The sequence below is a fragment of the Apostichopus japonicus genome, chromosome 4, assembly GCF_037975245.1.
Source record: "Apostichopus japonicus isolate 1M-3 chromosome 4, ASM3797524v1, whole genome shotgun sequence".
Classification (NCBI taxonomy): Eukaryota; Metazoa; Echinodermata; class Holothuroidea; order Aspidochirotida; family Stichopodidae; genus Apostichopus; species Apostichopus japonicus.
In genome coordinates this window covers 29,246,805-29,263,941 of record NC_092564.1, presented here as the reverse complement: position 1 = coordinate 29,263,941, position 17,137 = coordinate 29,246,805, and the positions used below count along the sequence as shown (strand labels likewise).

Below are 17,137 nucleotides of genomic sequence, written 5' to 3'. Positions count from 1 at the left end.
CAATTTCCTTATTCTGACAAATTTCGATAGTACAAAAGACGGCAGTTTTGATCAGGCTTTTGATACTTCCTTGTGATCCCTGAACATCATACATTCAGCTACAAGCAAAAATAACTGTTGTCTGTCCTGTCCACCACAATAATCCTATTGTAATATTTTCAGACCCTAAGGGCTAATAGGTCTCTTCCCCCCCCCCCCCCCAAAAAAAGGTGTGAAAAGGGGCGGTGCTGCTTCCAACCGAATGAATCTTTTCACTCATTGTTTAACCAAAGAGAAAAATTTGGGAAAGAAAACAACAGATTATTAATATAAAGGCCATATTTCTCTGAATCATTGTCTATGCTCTGATGGAATACATTTGTTCCAGTAGCAGGGTTCAATTCCAAGGTTCCAAATGGACACGGCAGTTTAATCTGCATTTTCCTGACGATCAGACCCAAAAGAGAACATCGATATGTCTCTCCACTGTTATCCCAAAGAAGAAACCTTTCAGAAACTCAAGGGTACTAAAGGATTTCTTCCTTTTAAATTAACCAGCGTCCTACACAAAATTAACAGGGTAGTAACATGATGGTCTCTGCCTGATTCCCCCTCCCCCCCCCCCCACCCAATTTCTTTTCTTAAAGTTTTGGTATTCATCCTTTCATATATAGTCCATCTTGCATTTTGCCTTTTGAAAAACAAGAATCCTTAATCTTCATCCAAAGCAGCAAAAAGATTCTTTCCAAACACAGTATATTGATTATTATTATTATTATATTATTATTAAGTACATACCTAGAATGGAGGCCGCCTGAGCAGAGTACTTCAAGTCGTTGATATCTTGCGCAAGAGTGTCCAATTCCTCTACCTATTGATTAAATGAAACCAAAATCTAATCATGATGTCTTTAGGGAGTTTAGAGTTTAGGGAGTTTTTAGGGAGTGTCACTACCCGACAAGCCCTATAGGGTTTTTTAATACACTTCCTTTCACAAGTTTTGTTTCTTATCTACTTCTATGTCATATGTCATACTTATGTTAAAATAGAACAAAAATCAATAAATGAAATGAAATAAATGAAATTAGTTACCTTTTTTTTTTAATTCGAGTAAAAGTTTTGTCTTTGTTGTTGTTGATATCAAATCAAAAGGAGTTTAACCCCTGGTCGACCTGGCGAGAGGTCCTACGGGGGATAATAAGTTTGTTTTTATAGAATAGACATTTTTTTTTTTTTTTTTCTTGGAGAGGTTGTCTATGTTCAGTCAGGGAATTGCTGGTAAATGAAGTCTTATATATTTACATTGGACAGGATAGCCATAATCATACCCGAGGTCAGAGTCAAAGAGTCACTTAGGGAGGGATTTCTAAAGGAGAGGAATTTTTTAAGTACTGAGAATTGTGGAGACGGAGTGGTTTCTATTGTTTGGGTAGGGAGTGGTTGTGGTTTCTATTGTTTGGTAACAATATAATCTGTATATATAAGTATACTTGGGCCTAGAACCATTTAGGAAAGGATTTTTTTAATGGAATGAGACTTTAAGTAGTAACAATTGTGAATACAGAAAGGGTTTGGTTTTGGGGTAGTGAGTTGTTGCGACTTTGTATTTCAGGGGGAGGTCTTCAATCAAAGGGTCGTTCTCGAGGTTGTTTTTGTATAACTTGGTGTTGAATTCTTCAAGTCGGGTGAAAGTAGATTTTGTGTTTCCTGCACGGAGAACGTACAAAGTAGCAATATAGGTAGGGATTTTGAGTGCGAGTCGATAAGCTGTGGTGTGGATTCTGTTTAAAATTTGTTTATTGGGATTAGAGATGGTAAGCAGGGAGATGCTCCCGTAACTGAGAATCATTTTTACTTTGGATTTATAGATTTGGATAATGGTTTTCGGAGGGAAGTTATATTTGTGTGAGAGGATTTGAATGGATTTAAGTTGGAACCAGCAGCGTCCTGCAGTTCTGTTACAAAGTAGATTAAACGATAATTTGCTATCGAAAGTGGTACCAAGGAAGGTTGCATTAGGAGTAGCAGTGATTGAGGTGTTGAAAAGATTCATTTTGGCAATATGGTTATGGTATTTTGAGTTTATTATGGAGAAATTGGCTAGGTTAGATATTGAGGGATATATTTTTGTTCTCCACATCGAGCACCACTTTTCGAGATGTGTAATTGCTCTTTTAATATTTAGTTCCGTCATATAGATATTTTTACTGGTGCTCCAAATGGCTATGTCGTCAGTGTACTGACTATAGTTGCATTTAGATAGAGGGGGGATGTTCAAATCATTAACATATAGGGTGCAGGGGAGGGGGCTGAAAACAGCGCCCTGTGGAGTACCTGCACCAAGTGGAAAAGGTTTTGATTGTTGGTTTTTGTAGCATATTTTGGCATTGCGCTCACTAAGGAAAGAGGAAAGAAGTCTGGTGTAATTGGAGGGGAGATTAAAGTTAAGTAGTTAAATTCTTATGCCGTTGTGCCAAGTTTTGTCGAACTCCTTTTTGGCATCAAGGAAGAGGGCAGTGGTATCATGTTTTTTTATGAAGCCGATGCGAATTTCTTTGGAAAGGTGGAAAGTTTGGTTTATTGTAGATTTGTGTGCCCGGAATTAGCCTGATTGATACGGGCAAAGTGATTAATTTGCTCAAGGTGGTTTCTGGTGCGGTTATCTATAATTCTTTCGAAAATCTTACCTAAGGCTGGTAGGAGACTAATTGGTTGATAGGTTTGAATTTTGGTGTGTCTTTACTTAGTTTCGGTATTAAAATCATTTTGGCGGATGTCCACAGGGTTGGGAAATGACCCAGTCTAAGGAGTTTGTTAAATAATGGGAAAATATGAGAGTTAATGAATATCGGAGGCCCACGGAGGGGAATCTTTTAGCATTAGGTCATTTATGTTGTCAAGACCAGGGGAGGAGGCATTTTTGCATATTCAGTGGCACTATACCAATCATTTATATCTATTTCTTTGAGTAGAGGGATGTTTTTGTTGAGACATCCTTAGAAGTTGGGGATAAAGCTGGTTGCATTACAGATAATTGTACGGTTTATTTTGTGTTGGAATCTGTTATCGTATGGAGGGCCATCTAAGATATTGAATATAGTTTTCAAGTATGATTCACTAAGCTTTATTTGGTCTTAAGTTTTTGTGATGAGGTTACCTACTTTATCTCTAAGGCATTCGTCTGTATTACCTGTGTTTGGGTTGTAATGGGTTTTCGATATTTCTTTAATTTTTCCAAAAGTGTTTTGGGTTTTTGTCATTAATGATTGAATCACATTTGTTTTGGACTCGGTTTTGGTCGACCGCCGATATTTGTCTATTTATTTGTTTTTCAAGTTGGTTAATTTAGGTTTTTAGAGTTGGATCTGGGGAGATCATATAGGTTCTATGTAGTCGACGTCTGATTTATTTAGTGTAAGAATATTCCTATTTAGTTTTGGATTTCTGTTTTGTTTTTAAGGGGCAGTGTTTTTTGAAGGTATTAAAGATATGTTGGGCAATGCTGTCACAATATATGCCGATGTAAGTTAGCTTGTTGTTGTGGTAATTGGCAATAGTGTTGTTTGTTATGATCCCTTTTTAAATGATGTCCAGTCTGCTTTATTGTAATTATACGTTAATTCGTTATTTTGGATGCGACTGAGGTTTATGTCTAGCTCAAAAAGGAGTGGAAAATGGTCACTGATTAGGTCATCTTCTAGGATTTGAATCGAATGAGTTTTAGTTGCAAGGTGGTTTGAGGTTATGGCGTAGTCAAGTAGTTCAGTATTATTGTTTATTGGGTTTATCCTAGTTTTGGTATTTTGGTTAATTATTGTTAAGTTGTGTTTATCACATATTTCTAAGAGGGATATGCCTTTTTCAGATATTTTGGTGCTACCAAAAATGATGTGGTGGGCATTTAAATCTCCTAGTAGTATTGTATTTTTATTAGAACTGTTTTTGATTGTGGATATGGGCTCATTTGGGGACTATAATAGCTAATAATGTGGAGAGGTTTATTGTCTCTTTCGAGTACAATTTCAATTGTTTGGGTTTGTTTGGGAGGAGGGTGGCTTTGAGGTTGTTTTTTTCAGCAATAAGTACTCAAACCATATATCGAGAGATATCGTGTCTGAAAGTTTGGTAACCAGGGATGCTAAGGTGGGAATTTGTATTTAGTTTAGTTTAAAGAAATGATATCCGGGGAGTGGTTGGCGAATATACTAAGTAGGAGGCTTAATTTTGGAAGGATACTGTTGATATTTAGGTGGAGGAACTTGACCGAAGGAGGGAGTGTGCTTGTCATGTAGGTGGATTGAGGAGGGCTAAATATTGAAGGATGGTGGAGACGTTCCATAATTACAGTGTCTGGGATATTTAAGTTTAGGTGTTTTAGTGCTAACACGGTGGCGTAACTGGCAAGGTCGTCAGATTTAATATTAATGTTGGCCGTTTGGAAGGTGTATTGTACTAATTCAATTACAAAGGTTGCGATATTAAGTTTTTTTTCAGTGACGATTTTATTCGTTATTTCAATTTTAGGGGTAAAATTGGTTACATTCGCGTAGGTTCTTTGTTCTTGTTGTTTGTTATTAGCTTCAGTTTTAGCTTCTTTAAATTTTGGGCATCCTTTGTAAAGGGCGACATGAGTCCCTGAGCAATTGGCACATTTTGGGTTTTCTTTTGGTTTGGGACAGTCTTTAACTCTGTGGTTTTTGCCACATCTGAGACATCTGGTTTGATTTTTGCAAGTATGGGGGGTGTGTCCAAAGAGTTGACATTTGAAACATTGAGTGATTTGGGGGGGTTCGTGGTATTCTTCTGTTTTGTGTTTAGAGTATCCTAAGTAGAAACCTTGTTTGATTAGGGATTGTTGAGGCTCTTGTTCTTCAAACGTCATTTTTACTTTCCAAGCTGTATTGTTTGTGGCATGACTAATGAGTCTTTTAGCTTGTATTGGGGTGTATTCTTGGTCTTTGAGTTCTTGTTCAATATCTTTGATTTGAATTTCAGGGTTTATGCCACAGGCTACTACGGAGAAGTTTCTTTGTCATACTTTTTTTTGGATTCTTGGTTTGGGGTTGCCTAGTTAAGTCTTTTGATTCCATGGTTTCAGGAGGATATTTGCAGTTTTAGGGTCATGGGGGTGATTAGGATGTCGTTACTACGAAGACGGTTTATATTTGGGATCATAGCATTTGGTTTTTCTTCATTGATTAGTTTAGCAAGTGTTTATTGGGTTTTTTGATAGTTCTGGTAAGATTCCTGATACAATGATTGTTTGAGCGGACTTTTTGGTGGTTGGTTTGGAGTTTGGAGATGGGTTTATTTCAACGTATATTGGACGTTGTCTTTTTCTGCTATTTTTGTACAGGGATCCAGTCATTAATGTCTATGTCAAAATCAGAGAGGTTTAGGTTTTCGACTAAGGAGGCGGTTATAGGTGGGTAAGGGGTTGTCATATTGGCAAAACAGCCCCTCCCTACGGGTTTTAAATGGCTTTTATACAATGAAATTGATCATAAACTTTACTTACTAGAAAGAATTAGTCTCCAGCCTAAGACGGCGGACGGAAAGAATAGGAACTCCTTTTGAAGAGACACACTATGAATCGAAAGTGTACTCTGAAGCGTTGTGTTGGTATCCAAGGAGGCGTACGTTTTGTAAATGGCGGGTAAGTCATAGAGTGAAGGATGATGGGGTGGCGCTATGTCAAAAAGCTAACTGTTGATCAATATAGTCCACAGAACCCTAAGGAAAGGAGAGGAATGCACAAGAAATAGCCAGTTTTCTTCAAAGTAAGTCTCGTACATTTAGCACAAAACATAAAAAACTAATTAGCAACTAATTCCAACAAAGTTTAGACTGTGATTGAAACTTTACTGGTGGAAACATAATTAAATATGTATTTTTATGAACCTTTCTTTCTTATGACTAACCTTGACTGTATATTGCAGCTTTCCAGCTTAGCTGGTGTTTTTCCTTCAAATGAGTTTTCTTGAGTCATCTTTGAGTTTTCTGATCTTGACAACAATCAACTGTCTTTTTAATTTACCACAACCCAGACCACACTAACTGGCAACTCTTTCCAACAATCTAAGGCAACAATCATCAATTTAAGACAACCAAATTACTAATTACAAAATGATTCCAACAAACTAAGGCATCGGGTCTCGTTAATTTAGCACAAAACAGACCACACTAGTTAGCAAATCATATCAATAAACTAAGGCAAAACTTATAAATTTAATACAAACACACCACACTAACTACCAACAAATTATCACAGTACTCCTCTTCAATTTAGCACAAATAGACCACACTAATTAGCTACTCATTCCACCAAACTAAGGCACAATGTCTCTTTAATTTATCACGAAACAGACCGCACCAAAGTACCGACTGGTTCCAACAGGCTAAGGCACCATGTCTCGAACATTTAGCACTGATCTTTACAAGCAACTGTTGAGAGGACAAGACTGATGTTCATGATACTGGCTTACAATGATGTTTCCCTTGAAACTTAATTTTTCTCCAATTTCTGTTAAATCACCTCCAGATAGCACTTCCAGATCTCTCTGTAGAGGACAAGCTTGAAGGATCTTCTCGTATTTGGTGGAGTTGAGATCTTTACCAAACAGAACGTTTCCTCTCACGGTATCATTTTGGATCCAAGCTTGTTGAGCAACATAGGCCAGAGATCTCTGATGAAAGGAGAGGAATACAAAACAAATTAGTCATTTTTCTTCAAAGTAACAGCAAAAGTAAAAAAGTCAAACCCTGTTAACAACCAAACTGTCAGCCGTGAGACAAAACATGTATACTCTTCTAGAGGGGCAATTTGTGAAAGAAATGAAATTTTATGGTCAGATCAAAGTTATTGGGCACTGGTTTGAACAACTCTCAAAAAAGACCTCACTAAATACCAACTCGTTCCATCAAACTAGGTACAATGTCTTATTAATTTTAGACAACAAAAACACTTATTACAAATTCATTCCAACAAACTAAGGCAACAGGTTTCATTAATTTAGCACAAAACAGACCACACTAATTAGCAACTCATATCAATAAACTAAGGCAGAACTTATCACTTTAATACAAACACACCACACCAATTACTGACTGGTTGCAATAGGCTAAGGCTGAGGTCTTATACATTTAGCACAAAAATGTCTCCTACATTTCTAATTAAAAACTAATACCAATAAACTAAGGCACTATGTCTCAATAATTTAGCACAAAAACAGACTACATCTCATGCCAATAAACTAAGAAACCAATTAGGTTCATTTTGATGTTGTCATGGTTGCTTGGAATGAGTGGAATGTGTCACTCTGTTCAAACTATATCATGGAACTTGTTCAGCCTTTCTGTAAGAATAGTAGTTTAGCACACAAAAAACATCAAATACCAACTGGTTCCAACAGGCTAAGGCACCATGTCTCATACATTTAGCACAAAAACAAGAACACACCAAATACCCACTGGTTCCAACAGGCTAAGGCACCGTGTCTCGTACCTTTAGCACAAAAACTGACCACACCAAATACCAACTGGTTCCAACAGGCTAAGGCACCGTGTCTCGTACCTTTAGCACAAAAACTGACCACACCAAATAATTCCAACAGCCTAAGGCACCGTGTCTCATTCAATTAGCACAAAAACACACCACACCAATTACCGACTATTTTCAATAGGCTAAGGCACCGTGTCTCGTACATTTAGCACAAAAACAGACCACACCAAATACCGACTGGTTCCAACAGGCTAAGGCACCGTGTCTCTTACATTTAGAAATGATCTTGACAACAATCAACTGTTGAGAGGACAAGACTGATGTTCATGATACTGGCTCACACTGATGTTTTCCTTGAATCTTACTTTTTCTCCAATTTCTATTAAATCACCTCCAGATAACACTTCCAGATCTCTCTGTAGAGGACAGGCTTGAAGGATCTTCTCGTATTTGGTGGAGTTTATGATCTTTCAACCACTTGTTCTAAACCTGATCCAGCTTCATTACAGACATCCAAGACTCACAATTTTCCTTCAATTTTCTTCATCTTCTTCTTTCACCTGAGACAGTATTGTAAAAGATAAGAAGATTTCATATATTGGAAAGCAGATAGACATTGCAACTAGACTCATTTTTATACACTCCCTCCCTTCCCTCCCCCTGACTACCTAAACAACCCTGACTGCTGCCTCATTGATATAACAATATATAAACAAATGTATATGATTGTGGTTTAATGGCAGAAATAAACGAAACAAATACGAGCTTAAATATTTCTGTGTTACTATAGTAAACTGCATACCCAAACGGAAGCATTACAGAATCTTCAATGTCTCAGACCTCCAGCAGGATGTTACAGTCACAGTTCATGGAGTCTCCTTGTGAATCAGTGTGGCCAATGCAATGCTGTAAAGACAAATATCAAAGCAATATGTACAGTATATATATACCTTTGGTGTGACATAAATTTAAGTATTTTTTTTAAAGTAGTTTTACATAAGATCATCTTCCTGTTTGCATATGCAGATACCTTTTTGATGAATGTTTACAAACATGAATAAACTGTACCTCTATTTGTTACTAAGTGCCTGTTTATTTTTAATACTTGCAATATGACTCTTTAATGAACCTTACTAGACATTGCTATCAAACCTATGGAGTACTTCGTAAAATGCCAAAACTTCCTTTGATGTATATTGTTCACTATAATGGTCAAGCTGATTGAAAGGAATGAATTCAACACAATTTGAGAACATTTCATCAGTCAAACAATTTGGAGAGCATGTACTAGTTTAAACAAACTTAGCAAGCACATTCATGAGGAACTGGAAAATTGAAAAATGTCTGAAATAAACATCATTCTTGAAACGAGAAACTTGACAAGTGAAATAAGGACCGACACTTAAGCTACAACAAGTACACTTAGCAAAGATGAAAACTGGCTTTTCAGCCAACACACAAGTACCAACAACATATTAGTATATTCATGGTAAACCATCATGTGCTTCCATGACTTCTAGCACCTGTGTAATAATATTCTATATCAACAAGGACAGAGATACTATATATTGTACTAATCTCTCAATACTCTTAATATGTGTTTACCATGAGTTGTGTTCCTCACAGCTTTCAATCAATGTTTTCAAATTGAAAACCAAATCAAAGACAATTACTCAACAATGAGAGGTCGACTTAGCAAAGTTTGAATTCGGTTTAATAATAATCAAAGTTTCAGTGAAACAGTTCTGCAGACCATAAAATCATGCCTTAGGCATCAAAGAAGGCTATGATCTGATAAAGATATGCCAAGAGTTGGACCAATACTGTTAAGCATAGCTTCAGGTCAAAATTATGCTAGTTGATCAAATTAATACATGTATATCAATTTAGTTGCCTACGCTAGGTAACATCAGCTTTCATGGAGAGTTTTCTCCATACTTGAACCATCACTAACATCAATTAGACCACAGAGCTAGGCCTAATTGCTTGAGAATTTCATTTTACAAAGTACTGTTGCTTGTATAAGAAGCCTAGGATAGGCTAGTTAGTCCTCATCTCTATCTAGCCTTCGCTTTGGTAGGCTAGCCTAGGTTTCCCATTTTCATTTGGTGGTAGGCCTAGCCTGGGGCCATCTGTTCCCTCCCCTAACAACATTATTTTCCTCCCACTTAAAAGTTGAACAACTTACATTAACATTTTCAGGGGAGTTAACTAAGGTTTTTCATGGGAGGCATATTGGCTAGGCTATGTGGAAAGAATAGATGTTGTAAGTGGAATAACTGTAAGAAAAGATTTAAAGGGAGAAAGGTAAAGTTAAGGGTGAAAAATAACACGGTTAAGGAAACTAACATACTATTTTCAAGGGAGGAGACTGTTGTTCTGTAGGCTCTGACTGCATATTCTTGTAGAGTAAGCTAAAGAAAGTTGTGATAGTATGAAAATAGAAAATGTGACCAGGTATCTTCCTTGTGTAACTGTTCAGTGATTGGAAGATAAAAAAGTGTTTGTGAATAGATTGTTTATAGATTGTTAATAGTTAATTGTTAATAGATTGTTTGCATAGGATTGTATGCGAACATGGGGTAATATAAATGCGTGGAATTCATAGTGGTAATGGGTCGTTTGCTTGTAATGGCATTCATTGTGGGAATGAAATAACATAGAAAATTTAGCCTATAGGTATGCCCTCCTTGGTTCCTCTCCTTGTTTTCCTATTTACCAGTTTCTTCAATTACTACAGGTACAAGTGTCTCTTGAAATATGTTCCTTTCTTTCACCAAACTCTCCTAAATCACAAGACACATTTACTACGTGCAGTTGCTTCACTACCTAAATTAATTCTTTCCACAGCCAAGCCGTCTTTCTTTCCTCCCCTGAAAAACATTGGTTTCAACCCCTAAAAATAATTTCAGGGAGGAAACTATTGTTTTTATTCTTGGAAGTTGGAGAAGAAACCAACGGACTTGCCTGTCATGATGGAAAAAAAAAAAAGGAAAGAGAGCTTTCATCCTAAGCTAATTTGTCCGGCTGCGAGTTAGTTTCTTGTGGATGTGTTACTGTTATTGTTAAGTGCTAGATGGCATAGCCTAGGCTATGGTAGGCTACTCTGGTAGGAATTTAAAGACATTTAGGCCTAGGCTAATTAAGTTAGGCCTAGCCTAACTGTACTAGCCTTAACCAGAAAGTAATTAGGCCCAACCAGCTAGGTCTAGTATTTTGTCGGAAGATATAAAGTGACCTACTTTACTTACGTTAATTGTCTAGTAAATAATCATATTAGGCCTAGATTAGCATTCCAACTAGTATAGACGCCAGTGCCTACGTGAGCTAGCCTATCGTTAGGCCTAAGCTATACTATTATATGATAGGCTAGCGTAATTTCTCACGCTCGCTGACTCAAACAATGTGAAGTACTAACTTGCTCCATAAAACTAATACACAACCTTCGAGCTGGCGAATATATCTGCCATTCACATTCTTTGGCAGTTACCCCCCCCCCCCCCCCATACAGAATAGGCTACAAATTACAATTACGTATGAATTGTTAGCCAACGGCTGCCAGGAAGCGAACTGCACGTACTGCTCGTGTAACATTTCGTGAGCTTTATATACAGATCATAATTCGCGCTCCGTTGCTTAACCTTTGACCACGACCGTGTGCGTCTATGGCAAGCCATGTGGGACAAACACCGCATAATATATCAACGTATTAATTGAAAAAAAATAAACTAGCAATGACATGCTAGATGCATATCCATTTGAAATCATTACATTTACAACGAAACAATTCAAATGTTATCATAACATAGGCCTAAGGTCATTAAACATGTTGCATGGTCAAGATAATTTATTGAGTTCGCTGCGAATCTCGTCACAAAAGTTGTTTTAATGACCAATATATCATTACTCGAATGGGTTGGTCTGGCATTAGGCCTAGGCGGGACAGTAGGCGTACTGTCATGATCAACCCGGGGGGGGGGGGGGCGAGGGTGTAGGTCTGGCGTATCCATGGGACAGACATTCTAAAGATAATAATTTACACTTTTTGAGGGGGCCGGACTCTTGGGGCGAATCTTGACATAAAAATGTCAACCTAAAATTGTTTAGCTAGCTGCATGAACATTCTCAGATACAACAAATTTTGGCAAAAACTGCTTGAATTTTGTGATAAAATGTCACATTTGAGATTTTTTAGATAAACTGTCTGAATTTTTAACCCATTCCCCAATATAAATGAAGGTATTAAATGAAATTCACTGTTTCTCTGATCCATGTAGAGGTTTTGTTCTTAAAGTACAGTCTTACCTTTTTGTGCAGAGTTCTAGAGCATCTGTTCCTTATGCATGTCTTGAAGTAGAGGTTGGGTAAAGGAGAGGTTTGCTAAATTTTAATAGAATCAAAAGTTATATCTACTTCAGTTGCTGTAACTGTATCTTAGGTGTCCCCCCCCCCCCCCCCCTCTGCCAGGTTTCATCTAGGATGAACCACTGGTGCTGTGATCGAGTGGATAAAGGCAATGGCATTTGAAGCAATGAGGTTTGGCAATCAGGAGGTTCTATGTAAGGTGGGTTTATCATCCAAGAGCAGTCTACAGTTTTCCCATCTGAAATGAGTTTCTAAATTTTATATAAAATGTTGAATTGGAAGCCACCCGTAGTGTAAGTTGTGATCCATACGCCTGTGCGCGGGCTTCTCCCACATTTGTGTTTGGTTAAGCTTTGTAAAAATAACTGCTCATTATTATTATTACAAGGGCCGTGTAACCCCATTCTTATCTTTGGTATGGTTGGAGGGGGTATCTGCATTTGTTGGATGTGTAGTGCAATTGGACACCAAGATCGATTAAGAAGCAGAAAACCACATTTACATAATGTTACAGCTCTGATATAAATCTTTGCTTTATAAGAAACTCAAAGGACAGCCATTTATTTTACCACTCTGTGGAAGCTGGAATCCTTTTTATTTATCAACAGCATACATACACACCATAATTGAATGATAATTAAACAGTAACATAAAAGATAAGAGTACTAAAACTGAAAACATGATAAGAAAATGACATCCCTTGATCAAAGTACAGTGAACTGGAGCCTCTGGAGAGAGATGTATACTAATACAAGCCTTTTAATTAGGTTGTGATATTGTGTGTTCAATCACATCTATAATAATCAACAATGTGGGTAATCATAAATAAGTACTCATTTGAGTGTGAAAATAAAGCCTACAGGTTGTCAAATAATTCATTGTTAACAGTTAGATCATATAGCAAACAGAACAAGTAGCTACAAAGGAACGTACTTCCTTCATCAAATATCGCCCCATGTGTCTTGCAGCATATATTATGTAACTTAATTATACTCAACTATCAGAGTGAACAATAGAGTTAACAACTCTACAGTAAAGGCTACCATTTGAATACTGTACTATTGTTACGCCCTGGGTTGTTCGGGATGCGTGTACCCCGTATTTAGAATGCGCCCAGGGCTACTAAGAATATGTTTTCCCGTTTTGTTTGAATAATTTACCCTGCGATTTGTTGTCCATTCATTCACCATTCCATTTACTTTTGTTTTATTATGCAGGTCTCTTTCGCTCTCCCCGTCGTCTGCCATCACCAGCATTCCAGGCATTCGCTCTTTTATTACGCGAGTTGTTCTGTTTACCGTTTATCTATTGTACTTTCACTTGCTCTCTTTACCTTGTTTAATTAAGACGTTGTTTTTCTTATGTATTTTGTTTTGTGGACACTTAATTTATTTCGTTGAAGTTCGGGCAGAGAACTGGAGACCAGCGGTGAGCAGCATGGCAATTAGAGTATAGTATTATTTTAAAGGCAAGGTTCATTTATTTTAGAGAGCGGGTCCGGGAGTGAGGGCTGACTACCGGGCGCGATTCCTTTTGTATTGTACAACTAATAATTTCCCGTCCTGGTTGGCTTCTTTGCATGTTATAGACTCCGGAGGTAGGGTCAAATTAGGGCTCTCCCCGGAGGTATTGCAGAAGTTAATCGGGGCGGGACCACATTAGGCAGTATTTGTTTAGTCTGCCGTTGGCGCCACGTGTCAGGTATTCACTCTCGTGATTCTTAAGAGCCGTGCTGCCCACGCCCTGGTATGTAGTGTATTTGTTATTTATTTAAACTGAATCTCTGCCCGGAACGTTGTTTGCTTTTATATTTGTGTACGGCAGAAAGTCACTGCCTTATTTTTGTTAAGTGTATGTTTAAAGTTAATTAAGCTATTAAATTGTTGATTTGAGACCCAGTTCTCTTTAACTATATTCTTCTCTCTTTTTTGTGTATTGGTTCAAGCCCTGCTAGCATAAGTCTTCGCCTCCCCCCTTCCCCTGCCCTGACATCAAGTGGCCTCCAGCTGCCTGATTTCCCACGCTACCGCTCGGCCGGGGTACAAGGGCGTTACAGAAATTGGTGTCAGAAGTGGGATTATTTTTGTCACCCCACCTCCCTATTTCAAGTTTGCTGGCAGGGCTTTGGAGCCCCATGGTATTTGCGAGTTATTTTTATTTTGAAAATTTAATATCATACCAAGTTTCTTTACCTTTAAGTAAGCCTGGTTTCTGGAAGGAGGCGAGATGGCTGCACGACGAGAGAGCGAGGGGGACTCTGTGGAGAGGCTTATTGCCGAGATAGAGGCAATGGAGAGAGAAGCTGAGGTTTGTCAATTTAATCTTACCAGGGATAGGGATTGGTTATATAATAGGGGTACTTCGCCAGGCAGAGGGGTTCGTAATTCAAATGCCTTAGGTGACTCGTTCCGTAAACCTATTATTATACCAGATAGTTATGATGGGAGAAGAAAGTGGGATCATTAGCTGACTCATTTTACAGTCTGTGCGGAGATTAATGGGTGGACGGAATTAGAAAAATCAAAAATCCTGGTAGCTAAGTTAACTGGGCACGCCCAGGAGGTATATATGGGACTATCATCTACAGACCGTGGTAGTTATGAGACCACTGTAAACGCACTTTCTAGATTTTTTGCTCCAGCAGCCCTGACTAGCGCTAGAAGGGCAAAATTAAGATCTAGAGTACGGGCAGAGGGTGAGACCTTACCTGGGCTGTGCTCTTCAATCCGTCGGGAAGTGATAGAGGCTTATCCCAGCCTTGATATGCGAGCACATGACGAGTTAGCTCTAGAGTCTTTTTTGGGTGCTTTACGTGACAGGGATGCTAGGATCAGTGGCGTAGGAAGGTACTTTTGAGTGGGGGGGCTGAAGATTGATGGCCGGCCTGGGGAGGGGTCTAAGGGGAGGGGGACACCCCCTCCCCTTTGGAATTTTTTGCATTTCCAGGTGGTCTCAGATGCAATTTGGTGCAATATAGCACACTTCAACACCCACTCCGTTTTGTAAACTTAATTTTGTATTTTCACCTGGCCTTAGATGCAATTTGACGCTCCAAATGAGATTTTTTTCTCATTTGGAAATGAAAAGGGGTTTTCTGACTTGCGAAGTGGGGTGGGGGTTGCGGAATGATACTTCCGCCCCTCCACATTTTTCACTGGCGGGGCTGGCACCCCCCAGCCCCCCCCCCCCCGGTTCCTACACCCTTGGCTAGGATTGTTGTTCGAAGGGGTAGACCCAAGACAATAGAAAATACTCTGCATCTTGCCCTGGAGGTGGAGGCTATTGACCAGGCAGAGGGAGTGATGAAACCCCGGCGTTCTGTCTATACTGTTTCGGCATCGTCGGATACGGTTGGCGGAATTACTGAAAGATTGGATAGGCTGGAAGTACAATTGGGAAAAGGTTTGAAGGACAATGCTAGGTTAAGTCAATCACCCCCTTTGACTGGGTCTGGGCCTGGTCCCATGCAGTGTTGGAGGTGTGGGCAGTTAGGTCACATTAGCCGGTACTGTCCCTCTTAGCCAAGTAGACAGGGATCGGGAAACTAGAGTCAGTCGGGGATGAGGAGTGCCCCTCGACTGAGCAAATTGAAGCCCTGCAACGTTTTGGAAATGGGGAGAAGGTCAAGTCAGGGGGAGCTTTGTGTGCAAATATATGTATCTCTAATACCGAGATTGCTTTTTTAGTAGATACTGGCGCTGGTACTACCATCATTAGTGTTCAGACATGGGAGCATTTATGCTCTGCAGGTAATTTGGCTCCACTTACTGAGACGGGAGCCAGTTTTGCCGATGTTGATGGTAGGCCACTCCAAGTAAAAGGTAAATGTAACTTAACCTTCAAATTTCACACCCTGAAGATTCCAGTGCAAGTCCTAGTTGGCGGTATCACTGTCCCTGGTTTACTTGGAATTGACTTTTGAGAACATGAATGTTTGATACAATTGGGAGGTGAACCCCTATTGTTTGTTGGTAGGACCCGCTTAGCTGTTCCTCTTTGTGAGACTCCGCTGGATCAGCCAGTTAGGGTAGCACTGGTTGAGACAGTCTTTATCCCTGCAGAGAGCGAGATTATGGTGTCAGGGGTGTTAGAATTGATGTATGGAGTGCCCCCGGGGAAGCTGAATGGGCCAGGCCTACTGGAAACTAAACCTGGAGTGCCTGAAAGCCGCCATGTTATGGTTGGACTTGCTTTAGTTGATACTTCTAGAAGGACTGTCCCTATTAGACTATTAAATGGTACTTCGAATCCTGTAACATTGTACAAAGGTACCCATGTAGGCATAGTTTCCCCCATTGCCAACGTTGTGGAGGTAGATGAGGTAGAGAACAATTATACCAGTGGGTTACCGGCCGAGATGGAAGATTTGCTCCATCGAAGTGGGGAGGGTGTACCCAATTGTGAGCGTATTCGTTTGAGGCAGTTTTTGCAGGATGACCGTAGTGTGTTCTCTTGCGAAGGTGACCCCTTAGGAAGGATTGGGTTGGTTAAGCATTGCATTGATACGGGTGATGCAACCCCAATCCGACAGCTCTCTAGGAGACTCCCCTTTCATAAACAGGTAGAAGCACAGGCCGAAGTGAATGAGATGTTGACGCAAGGCGTCATTTCTCCTTCTAAGAGTGCGTGGTCCTCCCCAGTGGTACTAGTGAAAAAGAAAGATGGCTCTTTGTGGTTTTGTATAGACTATCGTAGGTAAAATGACGTTACTAATAAAGACGCCTTTCCATTGCCTAGGATAGATGATAGCTTAGATGCATTGTCAGGGGCTAAGTGGTTTTCTACCCTTGATCTAAAAAGTGGGTACTGGCAAGTCGAAATGGACCGTAGAGACAGGGAGAAGACAGCCTTCTCAATGGGTAGTGGTCTTTATGAGTTTAATGTGTTACCTTTTGGATTGTGCAACGCCCCTGCCACTTTTCAGAGATTAATGGAGCAGGTACTTCGTGAGTTACATTGGCAAATATGTCTTATATATATCGATGATATCATAATATATGCCACCACGATAGAGGAGCATTTAGTACGCCTAGGAGAAGTTTTCGACCGATTAAGGGGGCAGGGTTGAAGCTTAAGCCTTCCAAGTGTGACTTGCTCAAAAAGGAAGTCAAGTATTAATTTAGGTCACATTGTCTCTGATCACGGGGTGGGTACCGATCCCAGTAAGATCGAAGCAATCACAGATTGGCCCCCTCCTACAACACGTACTGAAGCAACTAAGGGGATTTCTGGGACTGTGTTCCTATTACAGGAAATTTATTAGGAACTTTGCAGAAATTGCCAGTCCCCTAC

The 17,137-nt window shown here is 39.4% G+C and overlaps 2 protein-coding genes across 21 annotated transcripts in view; one reads left to right on the top strand and one right to left on the bottom strand.

Moving 5' to 3' along the window:
* Positions 1 to 17,137, top strand: part of LOC139967080 (uncharacterized) — a 354,423-nt gene that overhangs the window by 35,801 nt on the left and 301,485 nt on the right. The gene's annotated exons all lie outside the window — the stretch shown is intronic.
* Positions 1 to 17,137, bottom strand: part of LOC139967077 (gamma-adducin-like) — a 33,502-nt gene that overhangs the window by 2,343 nt on the left and 14,022 nt on the right. For 4 of the 11 annotated variants that reach the window (XM_071970784.1, XM_071970790.1, XM_071970789.1 and 1 more), the window contains 5 exons: positions 8,283 to 8,386; positions 7,846 to 8,040; positions 6,515 to 6,665; positions 5,498 to 5,712; positions 778 to 850 (listed from right to left, as the gene is read on the bottom strand). The gene's annotated coding sequence lies outside the window, so the exon portion shown is untranslated. Of the gene's footprint in view, positions 1 to 777; positions 851 to 1,071; positions 1,165 to 5,497; positions 5,713 to 6,464; positions 6,666 to 7,845; positions 8,041 to 8,282; positions 8,387 to 11,008; positions 11,861 to 17,137 lie in introns of all 11 variants that reach the window. The other 7 variants (XM_071970787.1, XM_071970786.1, XM_071970791.1 and 4 more) reach the window with 7 other exon arrangements.